The sequence below is a fragment of the Lithobates pipiens genome, unplaced genomic scaffold, assembly GCF_037356315.1.
Source record: "Lithobates pipiens isolate NorthernLeopardFrog02 unplaced genomic scaffold, aLitPip1_a1.2 Scaffold_16, whole genome shotgun sequence".
NCBI lineage: Eukaryota > Metazoa > Chordata > Amphibia > Anura > Ranidae > Lithobates > Lithobates pipiens.
This window is the reverse complement of record NW_027507748.1, coordinates 226,589,877-226,609,585: the sequence shown is the minus strand read 5'-3', so window position 1 is coordinate 226,609,585 and position 19,709 is coordinate 226,589,877.

The following is a 19,709-nucleotide window of genomic DNA, read 5'->3' as shown; positions in this document are numbered from 1 at the left end:
AATCATTCTTAAGAAGATAGCGTAATGAATAAAAAGGCGTAAATTAAACATTTTGGGTCTCATTCCTTGCATTTTTTTGAAATTTTGAAAACTGTCTTGGGAAGATAGAATAGGCTTTAAAAGGGTCTCAAAAGCCCTCCAAACTGATGAAACAATGAGGGAAATAGATAATGGTCAACGAAAAGGTGTTAAACTGCATTTTCCTGTTTTGGTGACGTCACATTGATGACGTTTCTGACTTTTGATGGATTCACTTCCAGATAGAAAAAATGGCCATTCCCATATATTTCTTAAAATTTTTAGACTGAAATCATATGATATTTCAACCTTCTGGTCAATCATTCTTAAGAAGACAGCAGAAAGAGTAAAAAGGCATAAATTAAAAAGTTTGGGTCTCACCCCTTGTATGTTTTTTGAAATTTTGAAAAGTGTCTTGGGAAGACAGAATAGGCTTTAAAATGGTCTCAAACGCCATCCAAACTGATGAAACAATGAGTGAAATAGATAATGGTCAATGAAAAGGTTTTAAACTGCATTTTCCTGTTTTGGTGACGTCACATTGATGACGTTTCTGACTTTTGATGGATTCACTTCAAGATAGAAAAAATGGCCATTCCCATATATTTCTTAAAATTTTAAGACTGAAATCATATGATATTTCAACCCTCTGGTCAATCATTCTTAAGAAGACAGCAGAAAGAGTAAAAAGGCATAAATTAAAAAGTTTGGGTCTCACCCCTTGTATTTTTTTGAAATTTTGAAAAGTGTCTTGGGAAGACAGAATAGGCTTTAAAATGGTCTCAAAAGCCATCCAAACTGATGAAACAATGAGTGAAATAGATAATGGTCAATGAAAAGGTTTTAAACTGCATTTTTCTGTTTTGGTGACGTCACATTGATGACATTTCTGACTTTTGATGGATTCACTTTCCAGATAGAAAAAATGGCCATTCCCATATTTTTCTTGACATTTTAAGACTGAAATCATATGATATTTCATCCCTCTGGTCAATCTTTCTTAAGAAGATAGCATAATGAATAAAAAGTCGTAAATTAAAAATTCTGGGTCACACCCCTTGTTTTTTTTTGAAATTTTGAAAAATGTCTTGGGAATGTAGAAAATGCATTAAAATGAGTATGGAAGTCATCCAAAATTATGAAACAATGAGTGAAATGGATAATGGTCAATGAAAAGGTTTGAAACTGCATTTTCCTGTTTGGTGTCGTCACATTGATGAGGTTTCTGACTTTTGATGGATTCACTTCCAGATAGAAAAAATGGCCATTCCCATATTTTCAAAAGTGCAAGGGGTGAGACCCAAAATGTTTAATTTACGCCTTTTTATTCATTACGCTATCTTCTTAAGAATGATTGACCAGAGGGTAGAAATATCATATGATTTCAGTCTTAAAATTTCAAGAAAAATATGGGAATGGCCATTTTTTCTATCTGGAAGTGAATCCATCAAAAGTCAGAAACCTCATCAATGTGACCACACCAAACAGGAAAATGCAGTTTCAAACCTTTTCATTGACCATTATCCATTTCACTCATTGTTTCATAATTTTGGATGACTTCCATACTCATTTTAATGCATTTTCTACATTCCCAAGACATTTTTCAAAATTTCAAAAAAAAAACAAGGGGTGTGACCCAGAATTTTTAATTTACGCCTTTTTATTCATTATGCTATCTTCTTAAGAAAGATTGACCAGAGGGATGAAATATCATATGATTTCAGTCTTAAAATGTCAAGAAAAATATGGGAATGGCCATTTTTTCTATCTGGAAAGTGAATCCATCAAAAGTCAGAAATGTCATCAATGTGACGTCACCAAAACAGAAAAATGAAACAATGAGTGAAATGGATAATGGTCAATGAAAAGGTTTGAAACTGCATTTTCCTGTTTGGTGTCGTCACATTGATGAGGTTTCTGACTTTTGATGGATTCACTTCCAGATAGAAAAAATGGCCATTCCCATATTTTTCTTGAAATTTTAAGACTGAAATCATATGATATTTCTACCCTCTGGTCAATCATTCTTAAGAAGATAGCGTAATGAATAAAAAGGCGTAAATTAAACATTTTGGGTCTCATTCCTTGCATTTTTTTGAAATTTTGAAAACTGTCTTGGGAAGATAGAATAGGCTTTAAAAGGGTCTCAAAAGCCCTCCAAACTGATGAAACAATGAGGGAAATAGATAATGGTCAACGAAAAGGTGTTAAACTGCATTTTCCTGTTTTGGTGACGTCACATTGATGACGTTTCTGACTTTTGATGGATTCACTTCCAGATAGAAAAAATGGCCATTCCCATATATTTCTTAAAATTTTAAGACTGAAATCATATGATATTTCAACCCTCTGGTCAATCATTCTTAAGAAGACAGCAGAAAGAGTAAAAAGGCATAAATTAAAAAGTTTGGGTCTCACCCCTTGTATGTTTTTTGAAATTTTGAAAAGTGTCTTGGGAAGACAGAATAGGCTTTAAAATGGTCTCAAACGCCATCCAAACTGATGAAACAATGAGTGAAATAGATAATGGTCAATAAAAAGGTTTTAAACTGCATTTTCCTGTTTTGGTGACGTCACATTGATGACGTTTCTGACTTTTGATGGATTCACTTCAAGATAGAAAAAATGGCCATTCCCATATATTTCTTAAAATTTTAAGACTGAAATCATATGATATTTCAACCCTCTGGTCAATCATTCTTAAGAAGACAGCAGAAAGAGTAAAAAGGCATAAATTAAAAAGTTTGGGTCTCACCCCTTGTATTTTTTTGAAATTTTGAAAAGTGTCTTGGGAAGACAGAATAGGCTTTAAAATGGTCTCAAAAGCCATCCAAACTGATGAAACAATGAGTGAAATAGATAATGGTCAATGAAAAGGTTTTAAACTGCATTTTTCTGTTTTGGTGACGTCACATTGATGACATTTCTGACTTTTGATGGATTCACTTCCAGATAGAAAAAATGGCCATTCCCATATATTTCTTAAAATTTTAAGACTGAAATCATATGATATTTCAACCCTCTGGTCAATCATTCTTAAGAAGACAGCAGAAAGAGTAAAAAGGCATAAATTAAAAAGTTTGGGTCTCACCCCTTGTATTTTTTTGAAATTTTGAAAAGTGTCTTGGGAAGACAGAATAGGCTTTAAAATTGTCTCAAAAGCCATCCAAAGTGATGAAACAATGAGTGAAATAGATAATGGTCAATGAAAAGGTTTTAAACTGCATTTTTCTGTTTTGGTGACGTCACATTGATGACATTTCTGACTTTTGATGGATTCACTTTCCAGATAGAAAAAATGGCCATTCCCATATTTTTCTTGACATTTTAAGACTGAAATCATATGATATTTTATCCCTCTGGTCAATCTTTCTTAAGAAGATAGCATAATGAATAAAAAGTCGTAAATTAAAAATTCTGGGTCACACCCCTTGTTTTTTTTTGAAATTTTGAAAAATGTCTTGGGAATGTAGAAAATGCATTAAAATGAGTATGGAAGTCATCCAAAATTATGAAACAATGAGTGAAATGGATAATGGTCAATGAAAAGGTTTGAAACTGCATTTTCCTATTTGGTGTCGTCACATTGATGAGGTTTCTGACTTTTGATGGATTCACTTCCAGATAGAAAAAATGGCCATTCCCATATTTTCAAAAGTGCAAGGGGTGAGACCCAAAATGTTTAATTTACGCCTTTTTATTCATTACGCTATCTTCTTAAGAATGATTGACCAGAGGGTAGAAATATCATATGATTTCAGTCTTAAAATTTCAAGAAAAATATGGGAATGGCCATTTTTTCTATCTGGAAGTGAATCCATCAAAAGTCAGAAACCTCATCAATGTGACCACACCAAACAGGAAAATGCAGTTTCAAACCTTTTCATTGACCATTATCCATTTCACTCATTGTTTCATAATTTTGGATGACTTCCATACTCATTTTAATGCATTTTCTACATTCCCAAGACATTTTTCAAAATTTCAAAAAAAAAACAAGGGGTGTGACCCAGAATTTTTAATTTACGCCTTATTCATTATGCTATCTTCTTAAGAAAGATTGACCAGAGGGATGAAATATCATATGATTTCAGTCTTAAAATGTCAAGAAAAATATGGGAATGGCCATTTTTTCTATCTGGAAAGTGAATCCATCAAAAGTCAGAAATGTCATCAATGTGACGTCACCAAAACAGAAAAATGAAACAATGAGTGAAATGGATAATGGTCAATGAAAAGGTTTGAAACTGCATTTTCCTGTTTGGTGTCGTCACATTGATGAGGTTTCTGACTTTTGATGGATTCACTTCCAGATAGAAAAAATGGCCATTCCCATATTTTTCTTGAAATTTTAAGACTGAAATCATATGATATTTCTACCCTCTGGTCAATCATTCTTAAGAAGATAGCGTAATGAATAAAAAGGCGTAAATTAAACATTTTGGGTCTCATTCCTTGCATTTTTTTGAAATTTTGAAAACTGTCTTGGGAAGATAGAATAGGCTTTAAAAGGGTCTCAAAAGCCCTCCAAACTGATGAAACAATGAGGGAAATAGATAATGGTCAACGAAAAGGTGTTAAACTGCATTTTCCTGTTTTGGTGACGTCACATTGATGACGTTTCTGACTTTTGATGGATTCACTTCCAGATAGAAAAAATGGCCATTCCCATATATTTCTTAAAATTTTAAGACTGAAATCATATGATATTTCAACCCTCTGGTCAATAATTCTTAAGAAGACAGCAGAAAGAGTAAAAAGGCATAAATTAAAAAGTTTGGGTCTCACCCCTTGTATGTTTTTTGAAATTTTGAAAAGTGTCTTGGGAAGACAGAATAGGCTTTAAAATGGTCTCAAAAGCCATCCAAACTGATGAAACAATGAGTGAAATAGATAATGGTCAATGAAAAGGTTTTAAACTGCATTTTCCTGTTTTGGTGACGTCACATTGATGACGTTTCTGACTTTTGATGGATTCACTTCAAGATAGAAAAAATGGCCATTCCCATATATTTCTTAAAATTTTAAGACTGAAATCATATGATATTTCAACCCTCTGGTCAATCATTCTTAAGAAGACAGCAGAAAGAGTAAAAAGGCATAAATTAAAAAGTTTGGGTCTCACCCCTTGTATTTTTTTGAAATTTTGAAAAGTGTCTTGGGAAGACAGAATAGGCTTTAAAATGGTCTCAAAAGCCATCCAAACTGATGAAACAATGAGTGAAATAGATAATGGTCAATGAAAAGGTTTTAAACTGCATTTTTCTGTTTTGGTGACGTCACATTGATGACATTTCTGACTTTTGATGGATTCACTTTCCAGATAGAAAAAATGGCCATTCCCATATTTTTCTTGACATTTTAAGACTGAAATGATATGATATTTCATCCCTCTGGTCAATCTTTCTTAAGAAGATAGCATAATGAATAAAAAGTCGTAAATTAAAAATTCTGGGTCACACCCCTTGTTTTTTTTTGAAATTTTGAAAAATGTCTTGGGAATGTAGAAAATGCATTAAAATGAGTATGGAAGTCATCCAAAATTATGAAACAATGAGTGAAATGGATAATGGTCAATGAAAAGGTTTGAAACTGCATTTTCCTGTTTGGTGTCGTCACATTGATGAGGTTTCTGACTTTTGATGGATTCACTTCCAGATAGAAAAAATGGCCATTTCCATATTTTCAAAAGTGCAAGGGGTGAGACCCAAAATGTTTAATTTACGCCTTTTTATTCATTACGCTATCTTCTTAAGAATGATTGACCAGAGGGTAGAAATATCATATGATTTCAGTCTTAAAATTTCAAGAAAAATATGGGAATGGCCATTTTTTCTATCTGGAAGTGAATCCATCAAAAGTCAGAAACCTCATCAATGTGACCACACCAAACAGGAAAATGCAGTTTCAAACCTTTTCATTGACCATTATCCATTTCACTCATTGTTTCATAATTTTGGATGACTTCCATACTCATTTTAATGCATTTTCTACATTCCCAAGACATTTTTCAAAATTTCAAAAAAAAAACAAGGGGTGTGACCCAGAATTTTTAATTTACGCCTTATTCATTATGCTATCTTCTTAAGAAAGATTGACCAGAGGGATGAAATATCATATGATTTCAGTCTTAAAATGTCAAGAAAAATATGGGAATGGCCATTTTTTCTATCTGGAAAGTGAATCCATCAAAAGTCAGAAATGTCATCAATGTGACGTCACCAAAACAGAAAAATGAAACAATGAGTGAAATGGATAATGGTCAATGAAAAGGTTTGAAACTGCATTTTCCTGTTTGGTGTCGTCACATTGATGAGGTTTCTGACTTTTGATGGATTCACTTCCAGATAGAAAAAATGGCCATTCCCTTATTTTTCTTGAAATTTTAAGACTGAAATCATATGATATTTCTACCCTCTGTTCAATCATTCTTAAGAAGATAGCGTAATGAATAAAAAGGCGTAAATTAAACATTTTGGGTCTCATTCCTTGCATTTTTTTGAAATTTTGAAAACTGTCTTGGGAAGATAGAATAGGCTTTAAAAGGGTCTCAAAAGCCCTCCAAACTGATGAAACAATGAGGGAAATAGATAATGGTCAACAAAAAGGTGTTAAACTGCATTTTCCTGTTTTGGTGACGTCACATTGATGACGTTTCTGACTTTTGATGGATTCACTTCCAGATAGAAAAAATGGCCATTCCCATATATTTCTTAAAATTTTAAGACTGAAATCATATGATATTTCAACCCTCTGGTCAATCATTCTTAAGAAGACAGCAGAAAGAGTAAAAAGGCATAAATTAAAAAGTTTGGGTCTCACCCCTTGTATTTTTTTGAAATTTTGAAAAGTGTCTTGGGAAGACAGAATAGGCTTTAAAATGGTCTCAAAAGCCATCCAAACTGATGAAACAATGAGTGAAATAGATAATGGTCAATGAAAAGGTTTTAAACTGCATTTTCCTGTTTTGGTGACGTCACATTGATGACGTTTCTGACTTTTGATGGATTCACTTCCAGATAGAAAAAATGGCCATTCCCATATATTTCTTAAAATTTTAAGACTGAAATCATATGATATTTCAACCCTCTGGTCAATCATTCTTAAGAAGACAGCAGAAAGAGTAAAAAGGCATAAATTAAAAAGTTTGGGTCTCACCCCTTGTATTTTTTTGAAATTTTGAAAAGTGTCTTGGGAAGACAGAATAGGCTTTAAAATGGTCTCAAAAGCCATCCAAACTGATGAAACAATGAGTGAAATAGATAATGGTCAATGAAAAGGTTTTAAACTGCATTTTTCTGTTTTGGTGACGTCACATTGATGACATTTCTGACTTTTGATGGATTCACTTCCAGATAGAAAAAATGGCCATTCCCATATATTTTTTAAATTTTAAGACTGAAATCATATGATATTTCAACCCTCTGGTCAATCATTCTTAAGAAGACAGCAGAAAGAGTAAAAAGGCATAAATTAAAAAGTTTGGGTCTCACCCCTTATATTTTTTTGAAATTTTGAAAAGTGTCTTGGGAAGACAGAATAGGCTTTAAAATGGTCTCAAAAGCCATCCAAACTGATGAAACAATGAGTGAAATAGATAATGGTCAATGAAAAGGTTTTAAACTGCATTTTTCTGTTTTGGTGACGTCACATTGATGACATTTCTGACTTTTGATGGATTCACTTTCCAGATAGAAAAAATGGCCATTCCCATATTTTTCTTGACATTTTAAGACTGAAATCATATGATATTTCATCCCTCTGGTCAATCTTTCTTAAGAAGATAGCATAATGAATAAAAAGGTGTCAATTAAAAATTCTGGGTCACACCCCTTTTTTTTTTTTAAATTTTGAAAAATGTCTTGGGAATGTAGAAAATGCATTAAAATGAGTATGGAAGTCATCCAAAATTATGAAACAATGAGTGAAATGGATAATGGTCAATGAAAAGGTTTGAAACTGCATTTTCCTGTTTGGTGTCGTCACATTGATGAGGTTTCTGAGTTTTGATGGATTCACTTCCAGATAGAAAAAATGGCCATTCCCATATTTTTCTTGAAATTTTAAGACTGAAATCATATGATATTTCTACCCTCTGGTCAATCATTCTTAAGAAGATAGCGTAATGAATAAAAAGGCGTAAATTAAACATTTTAGGTCTCACCCCTTGCATTTTTTTGAAATTTTGAAAACTGTCTTGGGAAGATAGAATAGGCTTTAAAAGGGTCTCAAAAGCCCTCCAAACTGATGAAACAATGAGGGAAATAGATAATGGTCACCGAAAAGGTGTTAAACTGCATTTTCCTGTTTTGGTGACGTCACATTGATGACGTTTCTGACTTTTGATGGATTCACTTCCAGATAAAAAAAATGGCCATTCCCATATATTTCTTAAAATTTTAAGACTGAAATCATATGATATTTCATCCCTCTGGTCAATCATTCTTAAGAAGACAGCAGAAAGAGAAAAAAGGCATAAATTAAAAAGTTTGGGTCTCACCCCTTGTATTTTTTTGAAATTCTGAAAAGTGTCTTGGGAAGACAGAATAGGCTTTAAAATGGTCTCAAAAGCCATCCAAACTGATGAAACAATGAGTGAAATAGATAATGGTCAATGAAAAGGTTTTAAACTGCATTTTTCTGTTTTGGTGACGTCACATTGATGACATTTCTGACTTTTGATGGATTCACTTCCAGATAGAAAAAATGGCCATTCCCATATATTTCTTAAAATTTTAAGACTGAAATCATATGATATTTCAACCCTCTGGTCAATCATTCTTAAGAAGACAGCAGAAAGAGTAAAAAGGCATAAATTAAAAAGTTTGGGTCTCACCCCTTGTATTTTTTTTGAAATTTTGAAAAGTGTCTTGGGAAGACAGAATAGGCTTTAAAATGGTCTCAAAAGCCATCCAAACTGATGAAACAATGAGTGAAATAGATAATGGTCAATGAAAAGGTTTTAAACTGCATTTTTCTGTTTTGGTGACGTCACATTGATGACATTTCTGACTTTTGATGGATTCACTTTCCAGATAGAAAAAATGGCCATTCCCATATTTTTCTTGACATTTTAAGACTGAAATCATATGATATTTCATCCCTCTGGTCAATCTTTCTTAAGAAGATAGCATAATGAATAAAAAGTCGTAAATTAAAAATTCTGGGTCACACCCCTTGTTTTTTTTTGAAATTTTGAAAAATGTCTTGGGAATGTAGAAAATGCATTAAAATGAGTATGGAAGTCATCCAAAATTATGAAACAATGAGTGAAATGGATAATGGTCAATGAAAAGGTTTGAAACTGCATTTTCCTGTTTGGTGTCGTCACATTGATGAGGTTTCTGACTTTTGATGGATTCACTTCCAGATAGAAAAAATGGCCATTCCCATATTTTCAAAAGTGCAAGGGGTGAGACCCAAAATGTTTAATTTACGCCTTTTTATTCATTACGCTATCTTCTTAAGAATAATTGACCAGAGGGTAGAAATATCATATGATTTCAGTCTTAAAATTTCAAGAAAAATATGGGAATGGCCATTTTTTCTATCTGGAAGTGAATCCATCAAAAGTCAGAAACCTCATCAATGTGACCACACCAAACAGGAAAATGCAGTTTCAAACCTTTTCATTGACCATTATCCATTTCACTCATTGTTTCATAATTTTGGATGACTTCCATACTCATTTTAAGGCATTTTCTACATTCCCAAGACATTTTTCAAAATTTCAAAAAAAAAACAAGGGGTGTGACCCAGAATTTTTAATTTACGCCTTTTTATTCATTATGCTATCTTCTTAAGAAAGATTGACCAGAGGGATGAAATATCATATGATTTCAGTCTAAAAATGTCAAGAAAAATATGGGAATGGCCATTTTTTCTATCTGGAAAGTTAATCCATCAAAAGTCAGAAATGTCATCAATGTGACGTCACCAAAACAGAAAAATGAAACAATGAGTGAAATGGATAATGGTCAATGAAAAGGTTTGAAACTGCATTTTCCTGTTTGGTGTCGTCACATTGATGAGGTTTCTGACTTTTGATGGATTCACTTCCAGATAGAAAAAATGGCCATTCCCATATTTTTCTTGAAATTTTAAGACTGAAATATATGATATTTCTACCCTCTGGTCAATCATTCTTAAGAAGATAGCGTAATGAATAAAAAGGCGTAAATTAAACATTTTGGGTCTCATTCCTTGCATTTTTTGAAATTTTGAAAACTGTCTTGGGAAGATAGAATAGGCTTTAAAAGGGTCTCAAAAGCCCTCCAAACTTATGAAACAATGAGGGAAATAGATAATGGTCAACGAAAAGGTGTTAAACTGCATTTTCCTGTTTTGGTGACGTCACATTGATGACGTTTCTGACTTTTGATGGATTCACTTCCAGATAGAAAAAATGGCCATTCCCATATATTTCTTAAAATTTTAAGACTGAAATCATATGATATTTCAACCCTCTGGTCAATCATTCTTAAGAAGACAGCAGAAAGAGTAAAAAGGCATAAATTAAAAAGTTTGGGTCTCACCCCTTGTATGTTTTTTGAAATTTTGAAAAGTGTCTTGGGAAGACAGAATAGGCTTTAAAATGGTCTCAAACGCCATCCAAACTGATGAAACAATGAGTGAAATAGATAATGGTCAATAAAAAGGTTTTAAACTGCATTTTCCTGTTTTGGTGACGTCACATTGATGACGTTTCTGACTTTTGATGGATTCACTTCAAGATAGAAAAAATGGCCATTCCCATATATTTCTTAAAATTTTAAGACTGAAATCATATGATATTTCAACCCTCTGGTCAATCATTCTTAAGAAGACAGCAGAAAGAGTAAAAAGGCATAAATTAAAAAGTTTGGGTCTCACCCCTTGTATTTTTTTGAAATTTTGAAAAGTGTCTTGGGAAGACAGAATAGGCTTTAAAATGGTCTCAAAAGCCATCCAAACTGATGAAACAATGAGTGAAATAGATAATGGTCAATGAAAAGGTTTTAAACTGCATTTTTCTGTTTTGGTGACGTCACATTGATGACATTTCTGACTTTTGATGGATTCACTTCCAGATAGAAAAAATGGCCATTCCCATATATTTCTTAAAATTTTAAGACTGAAATCATATGATATTTCAACCCTCTGGTCAATCATTCTTAAGAAGACAGCAGAAAGAGTAAAAAGGCATAAATTAAAAAGTTTGGGTCTCACCCCTTGTATTTTTTTGAAATTTTGAAAAGTGTCTTGGGAAGACAGAATAGGCTTTAAAATTGTCTCAAAAGCCATCCAAAGTGATGAAACAATGAGTGAAATAGATAATGGTCAATGAAAAGGTTTTAAACTGCATTTTTCTGTTTTGGTGACGTCACATTGATGACATTTCTGACTTTTGATGGATTCACTTTCCAGATAGAAAAAATGGCCATTCCCATATTTTTCTTGACATTTTAAGACTGAAATCATATGATATTTTATCCCTCTGGTCAATCTTTCTTAAGAAGATAGCATAATGAATAAAAAGTCGTAAATTAAAAATTCTGGGTCACACCCCTTGTTTTTTTTTGAAATTTTGAAAAATGTCTTGGGAATGTAGAAAATGCATTAAAATGAGTATGGAAGTCATCCAAAATTATGAAACAATGAGTGAAATGGATAATGGTCAATGAAAAGGTTTGAAACTGCATTTTCCTGTTTGGTGTCGTCACATTGATGAGGTTTCTGACTTTTGATGGATTCACTTCCAGATAGAAAAAATGGCCATTCCCATATTTTCAAAAGTGCAAGGGGTGAGACCCAAAATGTTTAATTTACGCCTTTTTATTCATTACGCTATCTTCTTAAGAATGATTGACCAGAGGGTAGAAATATCATATGATTTCAGTCTTAAAATTTCAAGAAAAATATGGGAATGGCCATTTTTTCTATCTGGAAGTGAATCCATCAAAAGTCAGAAACCTCATCAATGTGACCACACCAAACAGGAAAATGCAGTTTCAAACCTTTTCATTGACCATTATCCATTTCACTCATTGTTTCATAATTTTGGATGACTTCCATACTCATTTTAATGCATTTTCTACATTCCCAAGACATTTTTCAAAATTTAAAAAAAAAAACAAGGGGTGTGACCCAGAATTTTTAATTTACGCCTTTTTATTCATTATGCTATCTTCTTAAGAAAGATTGACCAGAGGGATGAAATATCATATGATTTCAGTCTTAAAATGTCAAGAAAAATATGGGAATGGCCATTTTTTCTATCTGGAAAGTGAATCCATCAAAAGTCAGAAATGTCATCAATGTGACGTCACCAAAACAGAAAAATGAAACAATGAGTGAAATGGATAATGGTCAATGAAAAGGTTTGAAACTGCATTTTCCTGTTTGGTGTCGTCACATTGATGAGGTTTCTGACTTTTGATGGATTCACTTCCAGATAGAAAAAATGGCCATTCCCATATTTTTCTTGAAATTTTAAGACTGAAATCATATGATATTTCTACCCTCTGGTCAATCATTCTTAAGAAGATAGCGTAATGAATAAAAAGGCGTAAATTAAACATTTTGGGTCTCATTCCTTGCATTTTTTTGAAATTTTGAAAACTGTCTTGGGAAGATAGAATAGGCTTTAAAAGGGTCTCAAAAGCCCTCCAAACTGATGAAACAATGAGGGAAATAGATAATGGTCAACGAAAAGGTGTTAAACTGCATTTTCCTGTTTTGGTGACGTCACATTGATGACGTTTCTGACTTTTGATGGATTCACTTCCAGATAGAAAAAATGGCCATTCCCATATATTTCTTAAAATTTTAAGACTGAAATCATATGATATTTCAACCCTCTGGTCAATCATTCTTAAGAAGACAGCAGAAAGAGTAAAAAGGCATAAATTAAAAAGTTTGGGTCTCACCCCTTGTATGTTTTTTGAAATTTTGAAAAGTGTCTTGGGAAGACAGAATAGGCTTTAAAATGGTCTCAAACGCCATCCAAACTGATGAAACAATGAGTGAAATAGATAATGGTCAATAAAAAGGTTTTAAACTGCATTTTCCTGTTTTGGTGACGTCACATTGATGACGTTTCTGACTTTTGATGGATTCACTTCAAGATAGAAAAAATGGCCATTCCCATATATTTCTTAAAATTTTAAGACTGAAATCATATGATATTTCAACCCTCTGGTCAATCATTCTTAAGAAGACAGCAGAAAGAGTAAAAAGGCATAAATTAAAAAGTTTGGGTCTCACCCCTTGTATTTTTTTGAAATTTTGAAAAGTGTCTTGGGAAGACAGAATAGGCTTTAAAATGGTCTCAAAAGCCATCCAAACTGATGAAACAATGAGTGAAATAGATAATGGTCAATGAAAAGGTTTTAAACTGCATTTTTCTGTTTTGGTGACGTCACATTGATGACATTTCTGACTTTTGATGGATTCACTTCCAGATAGAAAAAATGGCCATTCCCATATATTTCTTAAAATTTTAAGACTGAAATCATATGATATTTCAACCCTCTGGTCAATCATTCTTAAGAAGACAGCAGAAAGAGTAAAAAGGCATAAATTAAAAAGTTTGGGTCTCACCCCTTGTATTTTTTTGAAATTTTGAAAAGTGTCTTGGGAAGACAGAATAGGCTTTAAAATTGTCTCAAAAGCCATCCAAAGTGATGAAACAATGAGTGAAATAGATAATGGTCAATGAAAAGGTTTTAAACTGCATTTTTCTGTTTTGGTGACGTCACATTGATGACATTTCTGACTTTTGATGGATTCACTTTCCAGATAGAAAAAATGGCCATTACCATATTTTTCTTGACATTTTAAGACTGAAATCATATGATATTTTATCCCTCTGGTCAATCTTTCTTAAGAAGATAGCATAATGAATAAAAAGTCGTAAATTAAAAATTCTGGGTCACACCCCTTGTTTTTTTTTGAAATTTTGAAAAATGTCTTGGGAATGTAGAAAATGCATTAAAATGAGTATGGAAGTCATCCAAAATTATGAAACAATGAGTGAAATGGATAATGGTCAATGAAAAGGTTTGAAACTGCATTTTCCTGTTTGGTGTCGTCACATTGATGAGGTTTCTGACTTTTGATGGATTCACTTCCAGATAGAAAAAATGGCCATTCCCATATTTTCAAAAGTGCAAGGGGTGAGACCCAAAATGTTTAATTTACGCCTTTTTATTCATTACGCTATCTTCTTAAGAATGATTGACCAGAGGGTAGAAATATCATATGATTTCAGTCTTAAAATTTCAAGAAAAATATGGGAATGGCCATTTTTTCTATCTGGAAGTGAATCCATCAAAAGTCAGAAACCTCATCAATGTGACCACACCAAACAGGAAAATGCAGTTTCAAACCTTTTCATTGACCATTATCCATTTCACTCATTGTTTCATAATTTTGGATGACTTCCATACTCATTTTAATGCATTTTCTACATTCCCAAGACATTTTTCAAAATTTCAAAAAAAAAACAAGGGGTGTGACCCAGAATTTTTAATTTACGCCTTTTTATTCATTATGCTATCTTCTTAAGAAAGATTGACCAGAGGGATGAAATATCATATGATTTCAGTCTTAAAATGTCAAGAAAAATATGGGAATGGCCATTTTTTCTATCTGGAAAGTGAATCCATCAAAAGTCAGAAATGTCATCAATGTGACGTCACCAAAACAGAAAAATGAAACAATGAGTGAAATGGATAATGGTCAATGAAAAGGTTTGAAACTGCATTTTCCTGTTTGGTGTCGTCACATTGATGAGGTTTCTGACTTTTGATGGATTCACTTCCAGATAGAAAAAATGGCCATTCCCATATTTTTCTTGAAATTTTAAGACTGAAATCATATGATATTTCTACCCTCTGGTCAATCATTCTTAAGAAGATAGCGTAATGAATAAAAAGGCGTAAATTAAACATTTTGGGTCTCATTCCTTGCATTTTTTTGAAATTTTGAAAACTGTCTTGGGAAGATAGAATAGGCTTTAAAAGGGTCTCAAAAGCCCTCCAAACTGATGAAACAATGAGGGAAATAGATAATGGTCAACGAAAAGGTGTTAAACTGCATTTTCCTGTTTTGGTGACGTCACATTGATGACGTTTCTGACTTTTGATGGATTCACTTCCAGATAGAAAAAATGGCCATTCCCATATATTTCTTAAAATTTTAAGACTGAAATCATATGATATTTCAACCCTCTGGTCAATCATTCTTAAGAAGACAGCAGAAAGAGTAAAAAGGCATAAATTAAAAAGTTTGGGTCTCACCCCTTGTATGTTTTTTGAAATTTTGAAAAGTGTCTTGGGAAGACAGAATAGGCTTTAAAATGGTCTCAAACGCCATCCAAACTGATGAAACAATGAGTGAAATAGATAATGGTCAATAAAAAGGTTTTAAACTGCATTTTCCTGTTTTGGTGACGTCACATTGATGACGTTTCTGACTTTTGATGGATTCACTTCAAGATAGAAAAAATGGCCATTCCCATATATTTCTTAAAATTTTAAGACTGAAATCATATGATATTTCAACCCTCTGGTCAATCATTCTTAAGAAGACAGCAGAAAGAGTAAAAAGGCATAAATTAAAAAGTTTGGGTCTCACCCCTTGTATTTTTTTGAAATTTTGAAAAGTGTCTTGGGAAGACAGAATAGGCTTTAAAATGGTCTCAAAAGCCATCCAAACTGATGAAACAATGAGTGAAATAGATAATGGTCAATGAAAAGGTTTTAAACTGCATTTTTCTGTTTTGGTGACGTCACATTGATGACATTTCTGACTTTTGATGGATTCACTTTCCAGATAGAAAAAATGGCCATTCCCATATTTTTCTTGACATTTTAAGACTGAAATCATATGATATTTCATCCCTCTGGTCAATCTTTCTTAAGAAGATAGCATAATGAATAAAAAGTCGTAAATTAAAAATTCTGGGTCACACCCCTTGTTTTTTTTTGAAATTTTGAAAAATGTCTTGGGAATGTAGAAAATGCATTAAAATGAGTATGGAAGTCATCCAAAATTATGAAACAATGAGTGAAATGGATAATGGTCAATGAAAAGGTTTGAAACTGCATTTTCCTGTTTGGTGTCGTCACATTGATGAGGTTTCTGACTTTTGATGGATTCACTTCCAGATAGAAAAAATGGCCATTTCCATATTTTCAAAAGTGCAAGGGGTGAGACCCAAAATGTTTAATTTACGCCTTTTTATTCATTACGCTATCTTCTTAAGAATGATTGACCAGAGGGTAGAAATATCATATGATTTCAGTCTTAAAATTTCAAGAAAAATATGGGAATGGCCATTTTTTCTATCTGGAAGTGAATCCATCAAAAGTCAGAAACCTCATCAATGTGACCACACCAAACAGGAAAATGCAGTTTCAAACCTTTTCATTGACCATTATCCATTTCACTCATTGTTTCATAATTTTGGATGACTTCCATACTCATTTTAATGCATTTTCTACATTCCCAAGACATTTTTCAAAATTTCAAAAAAAAAACAAGGGGTGTGACCCAGAATTTTTAATTTACGCCTTATTCATTATGCTATCTTCTTAAGAAAGATTGACCAGAGGGATGAAATATCATATGATTTCAGTCTTAAAATGTCAAGAAAAATATGGGAATGGCCATTTTTTCTATCTGGAAAGTGAATCCATCAAAAGTCAGAAATGTCATCAATGTGACGTCACCAAAACAGAAAAATGAAACAATGAGTGAAATGGATAATGGTCAATGAAAAGGTTTGAAACTGCATTTTCCTGTTTGGTGTCGTCACATTGATGAGGTTTCTGACTTTTGATGGATTCACTTCCAGATAGAAAAAATGGCCATTCCCATATTTTTCTTGAAATTTTAAGACTGAAATCATATGATATTTCTACCCTCTGGTCAATCATTCTTAAGAAGATAGCGTAATGAATAAAAAGGCGTAAATTAAACATTTTGGGTCTCATTCCTTGCATTTTTTTGAAATTTTGAAAACTGTCTTGGGAAGATAGAATAGGCTTTAAAAGGGTCTCAAAAGCCCTCCAAACTGATGAAACAATGAGGGAAATAGATAATGGTCAACGAAAAGGTGTTAAACTGCATTTTCCTGTTTTGGTGACGTCACATTGATGACGTTTCTGACTTTTGATGGATTCACTTCCAGATAGAAAAAATGGCCATTCCCATATATTTCTTAAAATTTTAAGACTGAAATCATATGATATTTCAACCCTCTGGTCAATAATTCTTAAGAAGACAGCAGAAAGAGTAAAAAGGCATAAATTAAAAAGTTTGGGTCTCACCCCTTGTATGTTTTTTGAAATTTTGAAAAGTGTCTTGGGAAGACAGAATAGGCTTTAAAATGGTCTCAAAAGCCATCCAAACTGATGAAACAATGAGTGAAATAGATAATGGTCAATGAAAAGGTTTTAAACTGCATTTTCCTGTTTTGGTGACGTCACATTGATGACGTTTCTGACTTTTGATGGATTCACTTCAAGATAGAAAAAATGGCCATTCCCATATATTTCTTAAAATTTTAAGACTGAAATCATATGATATTTCAACCCTCTGGTCAATCATTCTTAAGAAGACAGCAGAAAGAGTAAAAAGGCATAAATTAAAAAGTTTGGGTCTCACCCCTTGTATTTTTTTGAAATTTTGAAAAGTGTCTTGGGAAGACAGAATAGGCTTTAAAATGGTCTCAAAAGCCATCCAAACTGATGAAACAATGAGTGAAATAGATAATGGTCAATGAAAAGGTTTTAAACTGCATTTTTCTGTTTTGGTGACGTCACATTGATGACATTTCTGACTTTTGATGGATTCACTTTCCAGATAGAAAAAATGGCCATTCCCATATTTTTCTTGACATTTTAAGACTGAAATGATATGATATTTCATCCCTCTGGTCAATCTTTCTTAAGAAGATAGCATAATGAATAAAAAGTCGTAAATTAAAAATTCTGGGTCACACCCCTTGTTTTTTTTTGAAATTTTGAAAAATGTCTTGGGAATGTAGAAAATGCATTAAAATGAGTATGGAAGTCATCCAAAATTATGAAACAATGAGTGAAATGGATAATGGTCAATGAAAAGGTTTGAAACTGCATTTTCCTGTTTGGTGTCGTCACATTGATGAGGTTTCTGACTTTTGATGGATTCACTTCCAGATAGAAAAAATGGCCATTTCCATATTTTCAAAAGTGCAAGGGGTGAGACCCAAAATGTTTAATTTACGCCTTTTTATTCATTACGCTATCTTCTTAAGAATGATTGACCAGAGGGTAGAAATATCATATGATTTCAGTCTTAAAATTTCAAGAAAAATATGGGAATGGCCATTTTTTCTATCTGGAAGTGAATCCATCAAAAGTCAGAAACCTCATCAATGTGACCACACCAAACAGGAAAATGCAGTTTCAAACCTTTTCATTGACCATTATCCATTTCACTCATTGTTTCATAATTTTGGATGACTTCCATACTCATTTTAATGCATTTTCTACATTCCCAAGACATTTTTCAAAATTTCAAAAAAAAAACAAGGGGTGTGACCCAGAATTTTTAATTTACGCCTTATTCATTATGCTATCTTCTTAAGAAAGATTGACCAGAGGGATGAAATATCATATGATTTCAGTCTTAAAATGTCAAGAAAAATATGGGAATGGCCATTTTTTCTATCTGGAAAGTGAATCCATCAAAAGTCAGAAATGTCATCAATGTGACGTCACCAAAACAGAAAAATGAAACAATGAGTGAAATGGATAATGGTCAATGAAAAGGTTTGAAACTGCATTTTCCTGTTTGGTGTCGTCACATTGATGAGGTTTCTGACTTTTGATGGATTCACTTCCAGATAGAAAAAATGGCCATTCCCTTATTTTTCTTGAAATTTTAAGACTGAAATCATATGATATTTCTACCCTCTGTTCAATCATTCTTAAGAAGATAGCGTAATGAATAAAAAGGCGTAAATTAAACATTTTGGGTCTCATTCCTTGCATTTTTTTGAAATTTTGAAAACTGTCTTGGGAAGATAGAATAGGCTTTAAAAGGGTCTCAAAAGCCCTCCAAACTGATGAAACAATGAGGGAAATAGATAATGGTCAACAAAAAGGTGTTAAACTGCATTTTCCTGTTTTGGTGACGTCACATTGATGACGTTTCTGACTTTTGATGGATTCACTTCCAGATAGAAAAAATGGCCATTCCCATATATTTCTTAAAATTTTAAGACTGAAATCATATGATATTTCAACCCTCTGGTCAATAATTCTTAAGAAGACAGCAGAAAGAGTAAAAAGGCATAAATTAAAAAGTTTGGGTCTCACCCCTTGTATGTTTTTTGAAATTTTGAAAAGTGTCTTGGGAAGACAGAATAGGCTTTAAAATGGTCTCAAAAGCCATCCAAACTGATGAAACAATGAGTGAAATAGATAATGGTCAATGAAAAGGTTTTAAACTGCATTTTCCTGTTTTGGTGACGTCACATTGATGACGTTTCTGACTTTTGATGGATTCACTTCAAGATAGAAAAAATGGCCATTCCCATATATTTCTTAAAATTTTAAGACTGAAATCATATGATATTTCAACCCTCTGGTCAATCATTCTTAAGAAGACAGCAGAAAGAGTAAAAAGGCATAAATTAAAAAGTTTGGGTCTCACCCCTT